Raw genomic sequence first — 18983 nt, forward strand, 5'->3', positions numbered from 1 at the left:
GCTGAGGGTGCTGTGGTACAGACCTGATGTGAAGTTGCTACAGACTCCTGCAGAAGGCTGCCCAGTTGTCTCAATGCAAAGAAATTGCTCAAGCTGGGCAATCAAAGAGCAGCAGTTGTCTTAGTCTCATTGCTTGCCTGCGTACACACAGCTACAGAAATCGGAGCCTTAACTGTCCAGGCTGAAAGGGCACCGAGGCTCTGATGGGCCTTTGACTTTGTGATTTACCTTGAAGCAGGAAGACAAGTGCATGTTAGAAGAGTGGCACGAAGACATGCCGCGGTCTCCTTGTCTTTCATTCCCTTTACAGCTGCTGAGAGAGCAGAAGTAACAGCACGCTGCTACAAGGAAGGTAATAGAGAAGATTACAAGTCAGCTTGTGTCCTGTTATTTCTCTCCATGCCCACATAGGAAATCTCACAGTTGAACTCGGAATGATGAAAGCCACCCCTGACCAGAGGAACCTACAGTCTAATTAGGCAGCAGAGCCATGGGGATCTGAATAAGGGCCCTTTTAACACTTAATAGGCTATTCTCACTTAGGTTACCTTGTCTGCAACCGAAGATTTTAGCGCAGGACCATTATTTGTAATAGACTTTTTTCATCAAAAACCTTTAGGCTCCACTGAAGATTTTGGTTAGCCATGTCAGTAGAGATACCACTGTATGGTTAGATGCCACTGCATGCCATAATGCCTGAGAAGTAATTCTTTGTGTGGCTTTTTATCACCTCTTTTTAGTACTAAAGCCTCCCCTTCTACCTGAAATGGCAATGTGCACATCAGGCTGCCATCCACTTACTTGGTGGTTAAGAGTCGAGGTGCTGACAAGCATGTAGTCTTCTGCACAAGGATTATATCTAGCAATATAAAGGTGGTGACACTGGAAGAAATTGCTGAGGATCGTTGTTTTTTCGGTATCCACATGTCACAAGCTCATTATCTGCTTCACTGATAAGGCAGATCAGGGCCATGGGCTTTGGAGAGGCTGTCCTGGTTGTTGCATCTCTCCCCACAGCTGACTGAGGTTGCCTGTGATTTTTATGTTCACCAAGCTTATTCTCTTACTTCTTCTTTACACTGAGAACATTTTCTTTTGGTCCATATCAAAGCCACAGCATTCCTGATCTACTGGCATTAAGACATGCAATGATAAGTTTGTCTGGAACTGAGGTAAATTTGGGTCTGGAGGTGCGGCTGTGACTCCCAGATATTCCATATTTCTGTCTATAGGTTGTTTACCCAAAGAGCATGGAGTTGAAGAATTGTTAGAGGTCCTAAGTTCCGCATGTGAGGGATTTTCATTAATTCTGTCAGGTCCTATGAAAATCACATGGATCAAAGCAAAGCACATGGTCAGTTACAGGAATGCAAGTGTAATATTGCCTTTTTGGACATAGGTTGATTTTTCTTTTCTGGCTGTTAAAAAGTTGTCTGTTTTGGAGGTAACAGTTAGTGACTACAGGAACCCTGGGGCTGTCCCTGTGAGAAACTGAAAGCAAGAAACAGAGAGAGAGAGATGGAGAAGAGACTTTTGGGAATCCTGCTACCTATGAAAGCAGTTCTCAAAGCGAGAGAGAGAGAGAGAGAGAGAGTGTGTGTGTGTGTGTGTGTCTTCTCTCTCTGTACACAAATGAGGCAGATCAAAGTTCAGACTGTACTAATCTCCTAATCATACAGGCTTCTGATTAGCATTTTTAATCAGTCTGGTGATCACAGGGGAGCCTCAAAATTGCTCTTGAATGCTAAACTTTAAGAACAGAATTTCCCAATTACTTTTATTTTGGTGTTTGCTCTGGAATGTATCAGGTAACTCTTCGCATAGGTTGTCTGATAGAGAAGAAGTGTGCTACAGAATTCAGATCCAGTTACCTCTCCCCCATCAGCTGGCAGGACTTACCTGGAGGGTCTGTTGGAGCGCATGGAGGTCATTACTGGAATGATATCCCAATGCTTTATTCTGATTTGAGATGTCCATGTTACATACAAATGAGTGGTGAGGCAAAAAAGAAAATGTTTTGTGGATAAGGTGTCATTACATTCACTTCTATTCACTTTTCAATCTTAAATTATCATTATCTCTTACTGCCACAAGAACAACTGTCTATAAATTCAGTGGGATCTTTCCATTAATGGTATTTAAAAAAGAAAAAACAAATGAGACACCCCCCATGGTTTTCTGAGTAATGCCTTTACATTGAGTGGTTTGGTGATATTCCCGATGCTCACTGTCTCCATTATAATCAGAACAAAATGTTTTCCAGACCAGATCTAGGAATAATCCTGAAAGAATTACATGTTGGAAATTAGAGGTATTTGGGAAATATAATCAAAACAAAGTGCAGAGGTCGAAAATATTAAATAGCATTTATCTGCTTAAAGCCAGACACAAGGAACTGTCTTTCTTGTCATTGCGCTTACCATTGTGATAATTTAACTTTCATGTATGTCCCACACTAAAATATCTCACTAAAAGCACCGACTAATGTTAGCTGCAGCTATCACTGCCAAATTTGCTTGTTTTTCATCTCAAGCACAATTAGTATCATGAACTGAGTAACAGCCAAAAGGCTTTGAATTAGGGAAGTGTCTCACAGGAGATCCATGAAATCAGCTCATCTAAGGAGAAAATATTGATGCTGCTGAGAGTCAAAAGAGAAGTATAACGCTTGGATGAATTCTCTATGGCACCCCCTAAAAGGAATAGGAAAAGCAGCAGCAGCACAGCAGGGTAGCTGGAAACTGAGATGCTATTAGTTTGCCATGAAGACTGTAGCAGCACAGAAAAGCTGAGACTGCATCAGCTGAGAAGCCCGGGGGACTGCAAGGTGATCATTTATGAGTGGCACCCAGCCAGCCCTAGGAGCCTGGGCAAGGCCAGCTTTCCAACTGATACAGCCAAAATCCCAGTATCATCCCAGTATTCCCAAGGTCAAGAGACGGAATCAAAGAAAAGCCAACATAATTCCCTCAAAAACAGGCAGAAAATCTCCTGAAAGCCGTAAAAACTAAGTGAGAGGAAAAGGAGTTGGTGAGAGAGAAGACTGGTCCTGCTTTTGCTGTTTGGTCGAGGTATTTCATACAAGGGACACACTGAGAGCACCTTAGCTCAGTGCTGTCTGTAATCAGCCTCCTGTCAAAAAGGGAGCAATCCTGTGTTTGTTTAGGACCTGGTCCTCAGAAAAGGAGCACACACTAATATGACTTGTCAAAACAAAAGTGAACGTTAGCACATCCATATTTAAATGTTGAGCTTTATCTCCGGCCACCACACATCACGCAAGAATATCCAGTTAGTTCCTTAAGCGCTGGTGAAAGGTGCTTTGCTGAACCGTACCTAAAGGTTACAAAGCAGATACAATCTTGGGATCAGCACTGAGGATTCTGCCAGTCTCTGCAACGGGTAAACCCCTGAACTGGGGCCATTTCTGGATTTAGAGAGGAACTTCAACTGTAGTACCCATTAAAGGACTCACCCCTGTGCTAACATCCTCAACACCTCTCTACTCATTCTCAGATTTTTCTCTCCCATCCATTTTCCCATTCCAGTGTGCAGTTGCCACTGTGTTATCATATTGTACTTTTGCAGGCTTCAGAAGCAGAAGTTTTTCTTAATACAGAGTTATTTCTGTAGTTTTACTTGGGCTGTTGTTTTGTTTCCACTTATAAATCACTTAACCTCGAACCGGAATTTTAACGCTACAAACAAGAAGTCAGTCTCACACTGTAATATGGAACCACATCTTCCTCTAACTCACCCAAATCCTCCCTTGTCCTTTTATAACTTACAATCTTCCTACTGCTGATTTTTTTTTTATAATCTCAGGTAATGCTGCTTGCTATTTATGATGAGCATCAGCGGTTACACCCCATGTTCAGCACTCAGCTAGCTGCCATATTCTTACCCAGGCCTTGCTTTGGAGTTTCAGTGGCAGTAAAGGGATTCTCCCACAGCATGCAGGGTGAGACAAGCAAGAGTTCCTCGTAACCTACATGCCACAGACAACCTCACACAAGCCCAGGAAGGAGACCTGTAGCTACATATAATCTTGCTATACAAGAAGAGTAAAATATACCAGCCAGATCTAGGCTCTTAATGTGATCTACTTTAAGCTACAACAAAATAAGATCACTTGACTATTGATGTCCCACATATGCTGTTAACACATTTAATTTACGTGCGTTGGCTCTATTCATACCTCTAAACCCACCAAAATGTCTCACAAGTAGAAAAGCTTTTGTTTCTCTACCTGCCTCCTCAGATCCAACACTGAACTTCTCAGAAGGCAGAGACTCAACGAGATGTAGCAACAGAGGCTGGGCACATGAGCAGGGTGAGGATGTCAGCTGCCAGCCACACCACACCTCAGGAGAAGGCAGAACCTAGCATTTACATGCAGGAGAATGAGAGACATTTGCATATCGGTAGGATTCAATCTGTTGTTCTTCTGCCCATAAGGTTTTGATCAATATCTGGCTTAAAAGCAGGGTTTGTTAGAAAAAAAATCTCAGTATTTGTCTCCCTAAATCCATATCATCTGAGCCTTCCAAATTCATCACAGCATCTACATTTAACGCCCACTGGATTTCTCAGGGATATGGGCATCTGCTTAAACGCTTGCCAGATTTGGAGAACTCATGCGCATGCATAAAGCCATATCAAACTGGGGGTTACATTACAGGGACTCTGTTACACAGCATATCCTCCCCTGCACACACACCATTTCTGTCTTTCTCAGTTTCCCAGGCTTGCTTACCTCCACTAAATCCAAGCTTCAACTGATTTTACTGGCTTTACATTTTGCCAGTGATTTTCTGTTCATCTTTGCCCTCAGAGTCACTTTCTCTTCTGCTTATTTCTCTGCTTCCCTGAGTCGCTTTCTCTGTTTGCTCCACAAGACCTTGGGCCTCACCTCTTGACCTTCTAGGCACCGTGTAAATCTTTTCATTTGCTCCACTCTCTGTAAACTGCACTTCCTCATCTTCAAGTCTCCCCTTAAATCTACACATGGGTTAGAGCCTATTATTGACTCTAAACCTTATTCCCAGAGGCTTGAGGAAATTTGACCGTGCCTGACGGTAACTGTGAGGAATCTAGTTAGGTGGCATCATGCTGAACGTGAGTGATTCTGGCTGGTCAAACTCTGCAGGCTGGCTGCAGCACTCTCTTCCATCACTGTACAACACCTTCATTTGCTCTCCGTAATTGGCTTCCTCTCCCATATAAAACAAATGAAATTCAGTTCCATAAAACATTCCCCTTTTGTTTTCTTTCTGGAATTTTTTTCTATGCCTGCGAAATACAGTGAAATTCAAAACAAATACTGAGGAGACACCTTCCCACACCGTGCTTTTCGGCAGCTTTCATACCCACTGGGATCTGTTTCCAACCCCTTTGCTAGTCCCTCAGAACGAGAAGGGTCATTAACTAAGCAAAAATTGATTCATTGCAGTGAGAAAAAAATAAAAATAAATCAGCTATGTGTTTTTAGCCCAAACCACAGACTGCTCTGATCGTACGAATACACAGGAGGCGGCTGCGGAGAATTCTCACACAAAAAAGCCTCGGTTGATGTCAGTGCTTGAAAGCCTGGAGGCTGAAGAGGTTTGGTGCCAGTCCTGTTGGGGGAGCTGAGAGAGATTCAACAGGGCAGCCCCTTTCCCTCATTAGATTGGTACATCAAAATATTAAGGAAAGAAAAGTAGGCATGCATCCTCAGTAAAAAATAAATAAATAAGAAAATGCAGACTTCTAACTGTATAAAAGCAAGTGCTGAATGTAAGTCCTGGCAACTGACGTCCTTGAAACCACAATATTGAAAAGGTGAGAACTGCCTTTATTTGGAGGCTTGGGGAACATATGCTTGGAGGAACCCTGACGGGTCAGCCTGTTCACTCCCTTTTGCTGAGGCAATAGCAACTCTCCCTAATGTTGAGTGGGCTGTCTCTGAAACTTAATTTCCATCTTGATACTGAGATTGCTGTTTGACTGCCTATCAAAGCTTTTAAAATAAAATGATGGTGAATAACATTAAGAAAATTTACACCTCCTACTTTGGCTAGCATCTTTTTTTAACTGTTAGTGAGCAGAGCTCAGAGAGTGCTGGGAATTTTCCCCCACATCTGACCACAGATTTTCAAAAAGGAAAATTTATTCTATTGAAAATCTATTATGTTAAAGCTAAGAGGAAATGTAGCTGTCAGTCAGAAGGGGGAGAATATTCTTACCATTTATTTCTATAAAGCTAGTAGAAATCATGTTCCTTCATAGACAAGTAGGAAGAAAACAACCTTGCCCTGGGAAGACAAATTCAGTGTATAAAATCATGTAAAACGATAGTCTGGAGGGAATGGCAATCAGAGGAATCAAGTGAGCAGGAACAGTGTTCAGTGGAGTGTTTTGTATGAGGAATTCAGGTCATTTATTTCATAGCTGTTTCATGTTGTCTTCTGTGGAAGGGACAAGAAAGGAGGGTTAATTTGCTCCCCATTACGATCAGACAGGAGAGGGGAGAACAGAGAAGGCTGGTTCAGAGCCCAGGTTCAGAACGGTGATGTGAAAGGTGTTTGTCTAAGGAGGCATTTAGGGGAAGGAAGGGAGAGCTGTGGTACAACAAGAGAGGGGAGAAGGCTCTGAGCAAATGGGTTAGGCACGGCCCTCTGGGGCGGCAGACAAAGGAACCTCAATCAAAGTGGATCGGAAGCGCGAGTGAAACAAGCTGAAATGGGGACACGAGCAACACTACATCCACTTTGAAGACTAAGTCTTACACTGCAAATTTGAAAAGGGTCAGTGCAGCAGTAGGGAGACAGATGTAGCTGCAGCACTTCGGGAAGAACGTCCTCCACAAGAGTCCCCTTTGAGCTTACAAAGCTGCAAGGTCTGCAGCACAGCCTCCTCCAAGCCAGATAACCGACGTTTGTTACAGTTAATGAAAAGTCACGGTCAGAGCAAACTTTGGTGTATTTTCAAGCATTGGCAGGACTACTTTTTGCAATATTTCCATGTTAACAGACGTCACACTCAAATACTGAGACAAGTAGTAATTATTCCTGATTTTAACAAGAAATACTTATCACTGGCAAATACATCCAAATACGGCACTCCTGCAAATTCACTTCCTTGCTGTTCCTAGCTCCTTGCAAAGGCTGGCAGCAGGCTATTTCAGCTGGCCTTGGGTGTAAATGTGCTCAGCTGCTGCTCAGCACCAGGACAGCCCAGGCTGAGCCCGGCCCTTCTGCACTGGCTGCTCTTTTCGGCTTGTAGTGGGAGTACAGCACGGAGAGCGCTAACCCCCAGTCCGATTTAATAGCAGCGATGGTGGGTGTCACCTACCTGTCACGCCTGACTCACCCCACCATCTTTTTTTTTGTTGTTTTCATTTAAATATTTAAGCACTCGGATATTCCAGCCACTCTGCATTTCACCTCCTCGGAAAGGAGCAATGTTTCAGAGGTGTTACCATAGAAACAGCAGAGCGAGGAGGCAGCTGAACATGAAGGAAAGTCGTCGAACATTACATCCAGAGACATGCTTTGGGGGAACCTGAAATTAAAAAATGTATAATTAATTGTGCCGCTGCTGAGCATGTGCTTTTACTTATTGCTTCCTTACAAGTGACAAGAGGCCACCTTTTTGCCTGTGACGGGGAAACAAGGTCGCCGTGTGCGGAATTTTAAGTCCGTCGGGTCCTTTTTGGCGTAGGAGAGAGCACCGCTCCTTGGAGATGGCCACCGGCGCTAGTCCTCTTATCAGCAAGGTCAGGCAAATGAAATGCTATTGTAAAGGGTCAGCAATGCTAGGTTCCTCAAACAAATCCATCGTACTGCTAGCAGCGGGCTGTGAGCGTTGGAGAGTTGTGCTCCAAGGTGCTCGCAAAGTTTAATCAGGCTATGAGAAAAAGAAGATTAGCATTAGTGGAAGTAAAAGTGCTGCTAGATATGGCATGCCCCTTCCAGTTATACAAATGAACACACAAAGCCACAATGCCCACTGCTCTGAAGTGGGTATTAAGTCATCCCTGTAGGTAAATATAAAAGCATGCCATTGTCAGTCTGTCACCATATGTCCTGAAGTACCATAACCACCTCTCTCAAGCATGGGAAGGAATAACTCTTGGCTCTTGCCTGTGCTCGCATCATAAAATAATCTCTGCCATCCACGGTGAGGTTATGCAGCTTTACCGAACTACGTGTTGTCTGTAGGGAAGGTAACAAAGGAAAATCCAATGTTACAATTATGTGTTAAGCAAGAAAAGTTAAAAAAAAAAAAAAGTAACGCAGATCATATTCACTTCACACATTGGCAAGTTGACCACAGAAACAATATGTTTAAATATGCCGCACAAAATGTTCTGTTCAGAACAAGATCAGAAATAGAACATCAGAGAGTTGAATTTTAGTTGCTCTCCATGACCATTTAGACCATGCTCAAACCCATCTTACTTTAACTTGTGGCAAGGAAGGGTCCCAGGAGATGTCTAAAACTCTTCCGAGAGCTGGAAATTGTCTTGATGATTAAAAAAAGAATTGTTCTGACTGGCAGTGGGACACATCTCTAGCAAACTGACAGCTCTGACTTGAACTGAGTGCTGAGCACATGACTCCTGGTGCCCAGGGTGGCCAGCCTACCTTCAGCACCTGCTCCACAGCTGCCCTCCTTGGCAAGGGTTCCCAGCACCTCCTCAAGGGGTCACACCTGCAACCAATTGAGTTTTTTCTGACTTTCTGTTTCTCGGGAGTCTTGTTGCTTGGGTCAATGTGGTGGGGAGGTTTTTTTTTCTGCACTTGGATCCATGAGGAGATGGAAGCATTACTGGTGGAGCTTCAGAGACTTAAGTCTGCTCTGTGCAGGTGAACAACGACCCCTGCACATCAGGAAGACCTGTGGGGAGAGGGCAAGCCAGACCCTGCCACCTGAAGCAGTGATTTAACCACGCACTGCTGAAAGTGCTCTCCTGGATGGCTGGGCAGAGGGTCAGGTGTTAAGTGAGATGTCCACATAGCCCACCCACAACATCAGTAAACTAGTAGGGAGCATGAGGGGACTGGTCTACTGAGGTTTGGTGGGGCCTCAATACCAACACACCATATCCTGAGGAGCTGATCCTACCCACTCACAGCTGTCTGGGAAGCACGTGGAAGCCGGCAACGGGGCCAATTCGTAACAGGCTGGCGGAGCATCAGGGCATCAGACAGGCTGTGATGGTCATCATAAAATATATTCACTCCATGGCTTGTGATAAAAGATAATTCATGCAGTTCTACCCACAAAGAAAAGGATATCAACTCTCTTTGAACAAGGATAAGAGTACAGCTAAATAAATGTTTATCTGGAGAAAACTGATCTTCTGTCCATTTCACAATTGTTTAAAAAAAAAGTATTGAGTTGCATTTAGCCTTGTGACTGACGAAGGAGTCTCACAGAATTAGTTATGCTCTTGGCATTGACTGTGCAAAGAAAGGGAAGAGACAGGCTCTGTTTTAGGCAATTTGTTTTTCTTGTTGGAAATCTATCATACTATTCCTGCCCAAATTATCAAGATGGTTGATAAGCTGGAAATAAATCAGATCATTGAGGTGAATGTTACATAGCAAGCTATTGTGTAACCGAACCGCATTTTCTATCTTAGCTTTCCAAGCTCTAACAAATTATATCAAAAAAAAAAAAAGAAAGAAAAAAAAAAAAGGCAACTATTCTGGAAGATTTAACCAGCCTTAAAAATTGTTTTTCAGTTTTTAAATTAATCATAATGAATCTTTAAATATGTGCAAAGGAAGACCACAAAATTTTCTGAGGCTTGGCTGTGACTTTGCCACGAAGCCCGAGCGAAAGGGCACAGCTTTGTTTTTGTTGTTCCTGTCCCCCAGAACAGATCAGAAGCTTCCAGAGAGAGGCTGCCTCCTGCTCTCCTCCTGCTCCGTGCCTGGCACAGCCTGTCCCCGCCATGTGCTGTGGTGGCTGCCAGGGCAGACGTCCCGTCGTGCCCACTTGCGTGAGGTAGGAACGGAGCAGCCCCCAGCCTTCAGGGTCTGCACTGCTGCACTGCTTGTGGCAGGCAGAAAGCTAACAAGTACATACGCCGCTACTCTTTACATCAAGTACCCCTCATGAACAAATAGCCATTTCTTATCTGAAAAATCTCTCTATCCTTCTGCTTTTCTTTGTGTTTCTGAGTTGCTGCTTGCCAACTCTGATGGACCCTGGACCAAGTCCTCAGAGAAGAAAGAGCTTTCAGCTCATCATCAAGTCTCTGAGCAAGCTAGTCATCCAAAAAAAAAAAAAGAAAAATACTTAAAGTCACTCACAGAATAGTAATCACGCACAAGGTCTGATCCATTTTTCCCATGTTTCAACAGGTATCTGAATCAACGAACGTGGGTACAGTTACACCTCATCCAGACTCAGTTTTCTGTTTGTTGACGCAGTGCCCCTGGCTCTGAACCTCGTGGTAGGGATTGCACCACATATTGGCGTGCCCACTAGTGGTTTTCAAAGGCTCGCTTAAAGCAGGTAAGTGTCCCAGCTGCTATTTTCTTACTTACAGGCTGTTATAAAAAGCCGTAACAAGAAAATCAGTACTACAGATTCCAAAACACTGAAAATCTGTTCTCTGTGCCTTGATAAAATAAATTGCTGGTATGAATGCTTGTGAGCTCTCTGGTGAACTCCAGGATACTAAGGTGTCATCATGCTTCTAAAAATCTAGTGCTATTTAGTAATTTACACATTTACAGTCTCAGACCATACTGAGGAGCAGGCTTAGAGGGGAGGGAGATAAAATATTTTAGCTCTAGCTTTACTGTCTTTTTAAACTTCTCAGGGTTATCTGTTTTGCTACCTCAGGAATGTTAAGGAAGTGAAATCAAATTTCTATCTGATTTTAGGTCATGTGCAATATTTATTCTGGAAGCTCAAGCAGTTTCATTCACTCTTGAATTACTTACAAGGTACACACACTGTCATGTCTCAATAGATCACTCTATAGATCTGACAAGTAAATGTCTTTGAAAATGAAAGTAATTTGCACACTGTACACATATATGTGTGTATGTATAGGCTTAGTAAGAGTATTAATGACCATCCATCCATGCAAAGGACTGAAGAACGTAACTTAATAAAGATGGGAAGAGGCTCTGCAGGTGGAACATAATACAAAATCTGGCCAGTCCAGCATGTGTTTTGAGCACCAAATAGTACCAGACGTCGCAAAAAAAAAAAAGGCTGAAGTTGAGTCTCAGCAGGAAGGCTTCTTCTAATCCCAGGTAGCTGGAGATTAGGTCCAATCCTGAAACCTGGAGGAGTTTGATCCTTCAGTAGTTTCTTGGTTTTGTGGGTTGCTTGTTTTTTGCAATTTAGAGTAGCTAATGAGTCGTGGTACCTGTTACATAAATATCCAGGCTCTCTATGATTTTTTCTAATTTCTTAGTCTTTTCTTCAAGATCTGTACAAACGGTTAACAGGGAGTTTCTCCCAGTGAGACTTCATACATTTTTTCCTGGGTGTTGAGGTATTATAAAGGACTGTGCATATTTGCTTATGAAATTATAATTGATCTGATTTACATTAAAAATCCACGCAGGCAAATGTACTTTATTTTGAAAATATGGCTAGAGTTTTCTCCAGGTGTATAATTATAGTTCTGGGTTTTGAGATTGATAAGATGTTGCACAGAAAGGCTAAAGAGCTGCTGAAGACATATGCTTATCTCATACTCTTTATTTTTAAAATTTATATGCACGAATATTACTTTTTACAGGGGAATGTGCAGAAGAACAGCACTGAAGGAAATCCAAAACTGGGAACTACAGGAGTGGTAACTCCACTATATGCTTTTCATGAAGCCTGTGTAAACCCACCTGAGTGAGCTCTGCAGCCTGTGATTCAGTGCGAGCTTGGGAGCAGCGGCTGGTACTATCCCCCTGCCCAGAATGCTCCCTCCTGCCCCACAGAGACCCAGCACCTGGAACCACTATCAAAGAAGCATTCGTATTTTGTCTGAATTTGCACATGGCTTAGAGTGGAGCCTTCAGTGGACATTAGGGAACCCAGGCTTGGAAGGTTACAGACTTGTCCAGTACTTCTTTCTAGGAAGCTCCAACCACCTTCTCCAGGAGGGCATCTCCTCAGAGAATTTTGGCAAGGCTGTTTTCCTGAATGATCTGTACATCTTCCCCTCCACTGCATGTCTTCTCAGAAGGAAGCTAAAGTCAAAGTATCTGAAGTTTAACAGACTGCTGAAGATGGCAGAATATGCACTTCTGCTGAGCGTATCACCCCAAGCCTCACACAGCACTGTAGCAGCCAGGGTTGTTGTAACAGAGACTGGGTTAGTATTTCTGATCCCGTGAGTGGTGAAATGTATTTTTCACTAAAGCATTGATACTAGGAACTAAGTAATTCTTGTGTTTTGCTTTGTCATGGTTAGTCACGCCATTTTCACCATAACTGAAAAAGAGAAATAGACACTGAGAAATTATCACTGAGCACCTGCCTTTGTGGTTTGGAGAGGATGGGTGGGGGCTGGATTGCAGAGGAATGTATTTTGGGTCTTTGTGACCCTGCCCTCTGGGCAAGAGGAAAAACATGGGTTGTTCGAGGATGTGTTTGTCAGTGCCAGTTAGGGAGAGAAAGTTGGAAAATTAAATGTATATATGTGTATCTTTCTATTTCTGGAAGCCGCCTTTCTCATCTTATTACCCTTGCAATTATACATTTTAATTCTGTAACTTTCCATTTCAGTACACAAACGACATTCAAATACATTTGTCTCCTGAATCCTGATCTTACTAAACCTTGCTGCTGTCTGCTATACTGATGTCATTCGACTTGGAGAATTTAGCATAATATGTTTTGACCAGTAAAAAGCAAAATGCACATATTCACAAACATTTCAGAAGTTCATTGTGGGCCCAAATGCACTGCTAACTTCAGATTCATCAACTATTGTAGCTTACTGATGTACAGGAAAATCTACTGCAAAGATTTTACCAAGTTTTTTATTAAAATTTATACAAAGCTTACCTATTCCTATTGTACATTGTTTTTTGTTGTTGTTGTTTTTCTTCCACATGCTCAGGAATGCAGCCATTCATCCACATTTGAGGCTTTCTAGATCTACTTACAAAGTTGTGTGAAATTTTGTCCCACTGATCACATCAGAACCCCAAGCCACAGGCAGCCAGTTATTTACACATCTGAGACTCACCTGCCAGGCCAACCTTCCACCTCCAAAGTCTTTCCCCATGTCCTTCTTCATGCCCTCTGGCAAGCTGTTTCTTCATTTTTCTCATCCTCTCCACATGATTATGCTCCTCCTTCCTGCTGCTCACACAGAGAGCATCTATATTCACAGTCAGTCCCCAGGCAAACACTAATTTTTGACCACTCATGCACGTCTGTGTTCATGCAATGTCTCCCATGGTTCCTGCTGTAGTATTGTGCTATGAAACTTAATTGCTTCCAACATTTCTCCCAAATTAAGAGTATCTGAAATGCTATTTACCATAACAATACTGGGGGGGGGGAGGGCTATTTCAATCTCACACTGATATTAATGAGGGTTAATTACATAGAGGCTGATGGAAGCAACCCTGGATGAACTCAGCAAGTGCCCTTCAGTTTTAAGAAGTACCACATAAATCACTCTCTTTCACTCTTTCCCGCAGGCCCACTTGTCAGAGATTAGAGATATTAGCAGGTATCTTTAAACTACTCACAGGCAAGGGCTTTATTCAGTAGTGCATATAGGAGACCTTTATGATTATGAAAGCAAAAGTATAAAGAAACCATTTACCCTTTCAAACATCTTATTTACCTTTGTTGGACTAGGCGGGCTGTGCAACAATAAAGGAAAACAAAGAATAGCTTCAAGGCAGAGGCATCAGCCTCTTCATCTCTATCAGTTGTTCTGCTTCTCCAGAAATGGCCTCACAGTAGCAATTCTGGTAGGAATTACAATATTTTCCTACAGAAGGTGCAGAGAGAACAAGACCTGTGTGCTGCAGAATACAGGTGGGACTCAGAATCACGCACAAGGATGATATTTTTCGTTGGTCCATACCATCACATACACATGTGACCTCTTGCACACAACCACAAAAAGCTCTCAGTAGCCAGCAATACACTGAAGGTTTAAATGATGCCCAGCCCCGTATTATAAAAATTTCAAAGAATGTAAGACTGAGGATTCATTCATAAGTTCAGCAACTTTTCCAGCGCTTAACGTTTGAACACTATTTTATTGCTCAGTGCACCAATTGCTGTGATCAGGACCCTGACGAGGTCATGACTAAAATGGGGCACAGAACTTGTATCAGCTCCTGGAGAAATCGATGGAATATTTTTGCTGACTTAATAGGAATCAAATCTTTTCCTTACAACAAAAAGCTGTAGAAAAGAGAATAGAGTGCAGAAAAGAACAAGAGTAATATATGAATTCTGCCCAATAATCATTATCCACCCCTTCCTTACAGTTACCCCAGGAAGAATAGCTGCTTTGGTTGGTTTGGAAACTGCTGCACACAAGCTGAGAAAGATGAAAGCAAAGAATCTGCAGACCTCAGCTGCTATTAACACCTGTGATGGATCCAGGCTTCTGAAATCACCATCTGATTAGATAAATTTGTACACAGGGCAACGTACAAAATCAAAGATAATGTGCCTCAACGTCTTCTCAGTGCTCTGAGCATTCCTGAGGCTTATCTAACAACCCTGTTTCAGAGAAGTGGGAATTAAGGAAAACTTTTCTATGGAGCCCTGGCAATGCATTTCTGGGTAATTACCCGGTATTATTATTATTTTTTCTTTGGAAAAACCTCAGCAAAACCAATAGAATGCATGAGGAGAGAAACTGCAGTTTCTTTCCCTTTGTATATCTGAGGAATTTCCTGAACAAAGAGTTTTCCCATATCTGCAGAAGAAGAAACTGCTTGTTTATGTGGTAGATTTCCCTATGTACCTCTGCAATGTTTGTTCCATGTTTTATCTGAGAAAGCAAAAGTTTAATAAAAGTAAAATTTCAGAAATAAGGAAAGAAAAATCACATTGAGACAAGCACAGCTGCAAATAAAGGGAACAAAATAATTATTACATAGCTTACACAGTTGGGACAGAAAGTTGTATATGCCTGATAAAGTTAAATGGGAAAAGGTGCTTAAACCAAACAGTGATACCACTGCAGCCACCACTGAGAATGACTTACAAAATTGACTGGATTTTTAATACAAAATAGAGTAACAAAGAACCAGCTAGGACACTTAAGACATAAGTCTCTGTGTTAGCAGAAGCCTCAAAGGGAATGTAATAATTCCCCTGAAAACTGGACCTCGTTTATAGGCTACACTGCTAATTAACGCAGCAACTACAATGCATGAGGGGAACGGGACTTTCCAAGCTGCATGTACAAACAGAAAGGGAGAAGGAAGTCTCTTTTACATGCACATCAGTTTCTGTTATATTTCTCCGTTCCAGCAAGAATTATTAAATGCAAGAAAAAAAGAAAAAAGAAAAAAGAAAAAAAAAGAAAAAAAGAGATAAAAATACACAATAACAAACCCTAGGAAATTAACGGCATGAACCGACAAGCTCAGCAGTGCAGAAAACACTTGACAATTCTCTAATTACCAGGGTACACCTAGCAAGTTAACCTTTTGTGTTCACATACTACCAGGCAGCAGGTGATATGTGCTCATCTACGTATGTCCGTGGAAATACGGGCTGTACGATTACAAAGTGAGAACAGCACACCATCTGTCTAATACTATCCATACTGCAAGCACATCACTATTTTAAGTCTCAAACTCCTCAGTATCAAGGAGGCAGAAGGCAAGTGTTGCCATTACATTGTAGTTATACTTATGATGTGTGTCTCAGAGTGAGAATCCAAGGCTAGTAGCCAAAAATATTCAGAGAGTTATGATAGTGGTGCTTCGGACTTTCCACTACACCAAATGGTATTTCATTATCCCAGAGAGAGCTAAGTTGTTACCTAAGAGTAGCATATTTACAAAATGCAAAAGAATTTCTGTCTGTCTTTGTGAAGATAAGTCAAAGAATGGCTTCAGGAAGAAGGACAGCCCAGTGTCACAAGCATAAGAGGCCAAGTAAAACCCACATCAGCTGGCATTGAGCTGTGTGCTGTGCTGCTGAGAGCATCCAGCCTCCAAAGCTAGGGAAGGAACACATTCCCCCGCTGTAGTCAAGAATGGCAGCTACTGAAATGTAAATAGCAAAGCAAAACATAAAGATTATGTTTATGAAAGGGGTTATATATGAAAGGACTTAATAAACTCTTACAGCTATCATTCCATGAATGCTTATCATGGGGCATATTCCGTATCCATATATATGCATCAGCTGTGATGAAAGTAATAGAGTTAACTAAGCCCTGACTTCCCTTAGCAACAGAGAGCATTTTCCTCTTAGTTTAGAACAGTAGCTCTTTCATGCCTTACTGCCATGTAGTTTCCAAAGCAGCTACTTGTGGCAAGAGTGTGCATGTCCCCTGGAACTGCAGGAAACCCCCAGCACTGGGTCTGCCTCTGCAGTTCTGGGCTGGGCGCTCCCTCCAGCAGCTGTTGTCTGGCCAAGGTCTAAGAGATGATGCTCACATCTCAAGAGAATGAATATGTCACCATCTTCCATCTTCACATTTTTGCTTTGTGTTTGTAGTGACTGTACGTATTCTCTGAAAGAATGACCTGGGTATGAAGATTCGATTGGATTTGTGAAGATCTTGTGTTCAGCCCGCTGGCCTCATGAAACCTCAGAAGAAGGCGGTATGTATATTGCTTGCTTAGATCATCTCCAGTTGCTGTCATTCCATGCTAGAAGGCTGCTCTAGATAAGACAACAGTTGTCTGTCTCACTCCCTTTAGTGTAATAAAGAGCAGAGTTGCAGCTCCAGTACATTCACCAAAACCATTTTCGGTTCCTAGTGGCAATGCTGAAGGGCTCAGAATTGCTCCCAGTCCTTAAATGTGTGAGTCTAACATGGAAACACACTATTGCAAGATACCTTTCATCGGGTCAGGGGGAATTTTACTCTGTTGGCAATACAGAACCTGATGTCTATGGCTCTGTCTATGGCTCTCTGTTGAGTTCACATTGGTTTTCTGAGCATCCCCAATAGACAGCTTTTATTTGACTTTGATGTAAAAGCTACTCATCCTCTCTGTGGTCCAAAATCTATCTCACTATGTTCTTTTCTCTATTACATGAATCATTTTTGCTGGGTGCTAATTCCAATTTCTCTTTTTGATCGTGAAGAAGTTGTTAATGCTCTTTTGAAATTACGCTGCTTTTGCTTGTGTATCACTGCCTGACCTCTGCATTTAAGGCCAGTCAGGAGTTTGCAAATTATTAACCTTCCATCATGTCATGTCATGTCATGTCATGTCATGTCATATCATGTCATATCACATCATATCATATCTTTAATAATTTGCAGGTGTTATATATCATATTACATATATATATAATATATTTATATATTTATAAATATAATCTCACCTTTGGAGTCACTGCTTTTTTGTTTCTCATTTTACTAATTTATAAGCTCCATAATTTCTGCATATGGCCCAATACACATGACATTTTCTACCAGCATTTTCCATTCTCCATCATATCTTCATGTTTTCTTTTACATTCTGTTTGTTTTGCTTTTTGCTTTTGCATTTGCACAAATATTAGTGTATTTTGCTTGTTTTTCATGAGAAAACCAATTACCACAGTCTCTCCACCACATATGCTCTGCATTTGCAGATGAATATGTTCACGTGTACATGTCTATGGCTCTTAGTAAAGTTAATGTGAGCTCCCTGAACAGTCTTAGTCAAGCACATTCATCTTGTCCCTATCATTTCTGACACATTCACCTTTTTAGAAGTGACAATCCAGGAGCTGACTATTTTGTGATATGCTGGTCTATTGTTTCTCCAGATCTTTTATCAAAAAGATACCTTTTATTTATGACATTTTTGAATGATGAAACAATTTTTAAAGCATCACTAGGATTTTACACGGTTTGTCTTGGTTTGATGCTCCTATTAAAGCATGTGGCAGTTTTTAACAATTTCAGCTTACGGTATGGCTGATCTTGCTCTGATTTGCATTTTATCTACCCAGCAGTGTTACTAAACTGATCCTCCCGTAAGTCCAGCCCTGCAGGGGTAGAAAATCTATGGTGTTGTTATAATTAGGTTTCTTTGATATATATATTTTTTTTTCCTTCTTTTTTTTTTCTTTTTTTTCTTTTTTCCTTCTTTTCTTTTGTGCTATTCAGTATTTAGATAGAAAGACATCCCAGCCCATGCAGGAGGCCAGTCCTTTCTCCAATTGCTCTGTCCACTTATCTACTACTGCCCGAAAGTAGAATTCCCTAAACTCTTATGCATAATCTTTTGGCAGCTTCTCCGAAAAGGAACAGTGCCTATTGAAAACCACACGTCAGTACCTTGCTCAGCTCCATACTTCCTGCATGATCCTGGACAAGTCACTCATCCTGTCTGTACCAAGACGACTAAATATTTGGTCGTGGAATTCATGTGAAGAATGGACTGCTCTACAGCAGTACAGATGCACCATGACCATTATGAAGTCAAGGACGTTTTCACCAGAGGAATGCACTCAAAACAGAATGAGCAAACAGAATTGAACAAGGAGTTCCCTTCACCCTGACAGGTTAATATAACTTTAAGCTAATTTCAATCTAATGGTAAAATTCAGAATTTAGGGACTTTCAAGGGATTCATAGCAATCTCAGAAAAACCACAGCCTGATGGGATGAGGAACAGCTCATATCCAGCCAGCCAGGTAGTCACAACCTATCTTGAAATTCATTTCATCAAACAGTCAAGTAGAACTCAGCAAAAATTATATTTTTTTTCTTGGAAGACAATGAATTCTGTTTTATATAACAATTTCCTAAATGTTCTAGAGAGCACAAAAGGAATTGAAAATGCTTTTGGTGACATCTAGCTTCT

General features: G+C 41.8%; 1 protein-coding gene and 1 long non-coding RNA gene across 3 annotated transcripts in view; one reads left to right on the top strand and one right to left on the bottom strand.

Annotated features, from left to right (window-relative positions):
• Positions 1–1738, bottom strand: part of SLC24A4 (solute carrier family 24 member 4) — a 93109-nt gene extending 91371 nt beyond the window's left edge. The window contains exons 1-2 of one of the 2 annotated variants that reach the window (XM_040558711.1): positions 802–1738; positions 24–228 (exon numbers count right to left, since the gene is read on the bottom strand). The gene's annotated coding sequence lies outside the window, so the exon portion shown is untranslated. Of the gene's footprint in view, positions 1–23 lie in introns of both variants that reach the window. The other variant, XM_040558710.1, reaches the window with a different exon arrangement.
• Positions 1739–7469: 5731 nt separating this feature from the next.
• Positions 7470–13012, top strand: LOC121070913. The gene is made up of 3 exons (XR_005820292.1): positions 7470–7759; positions 10359–10512; positions 11759–13012. It is a non-coding gene; the product is annotated as an uncharacterized LOC121070913 (long non-coding RNA).
• Positions 13013–18983: the final 5971 nt, after the last annotated feature.

Source organism: Cygnus olor, chromosome 5 (genome assembly GCF_009769625.2).
Source record: "Cygnus olor isolate bCygOlo1 chromosome 5, bCygOlo1.pri.v2, whole genome shotgun sequence".
NCBI lineage: Eukaryota > Metazoa > Chordata > Aves > Anseriformes > Anatidae > Cygnus > Cygnus olor.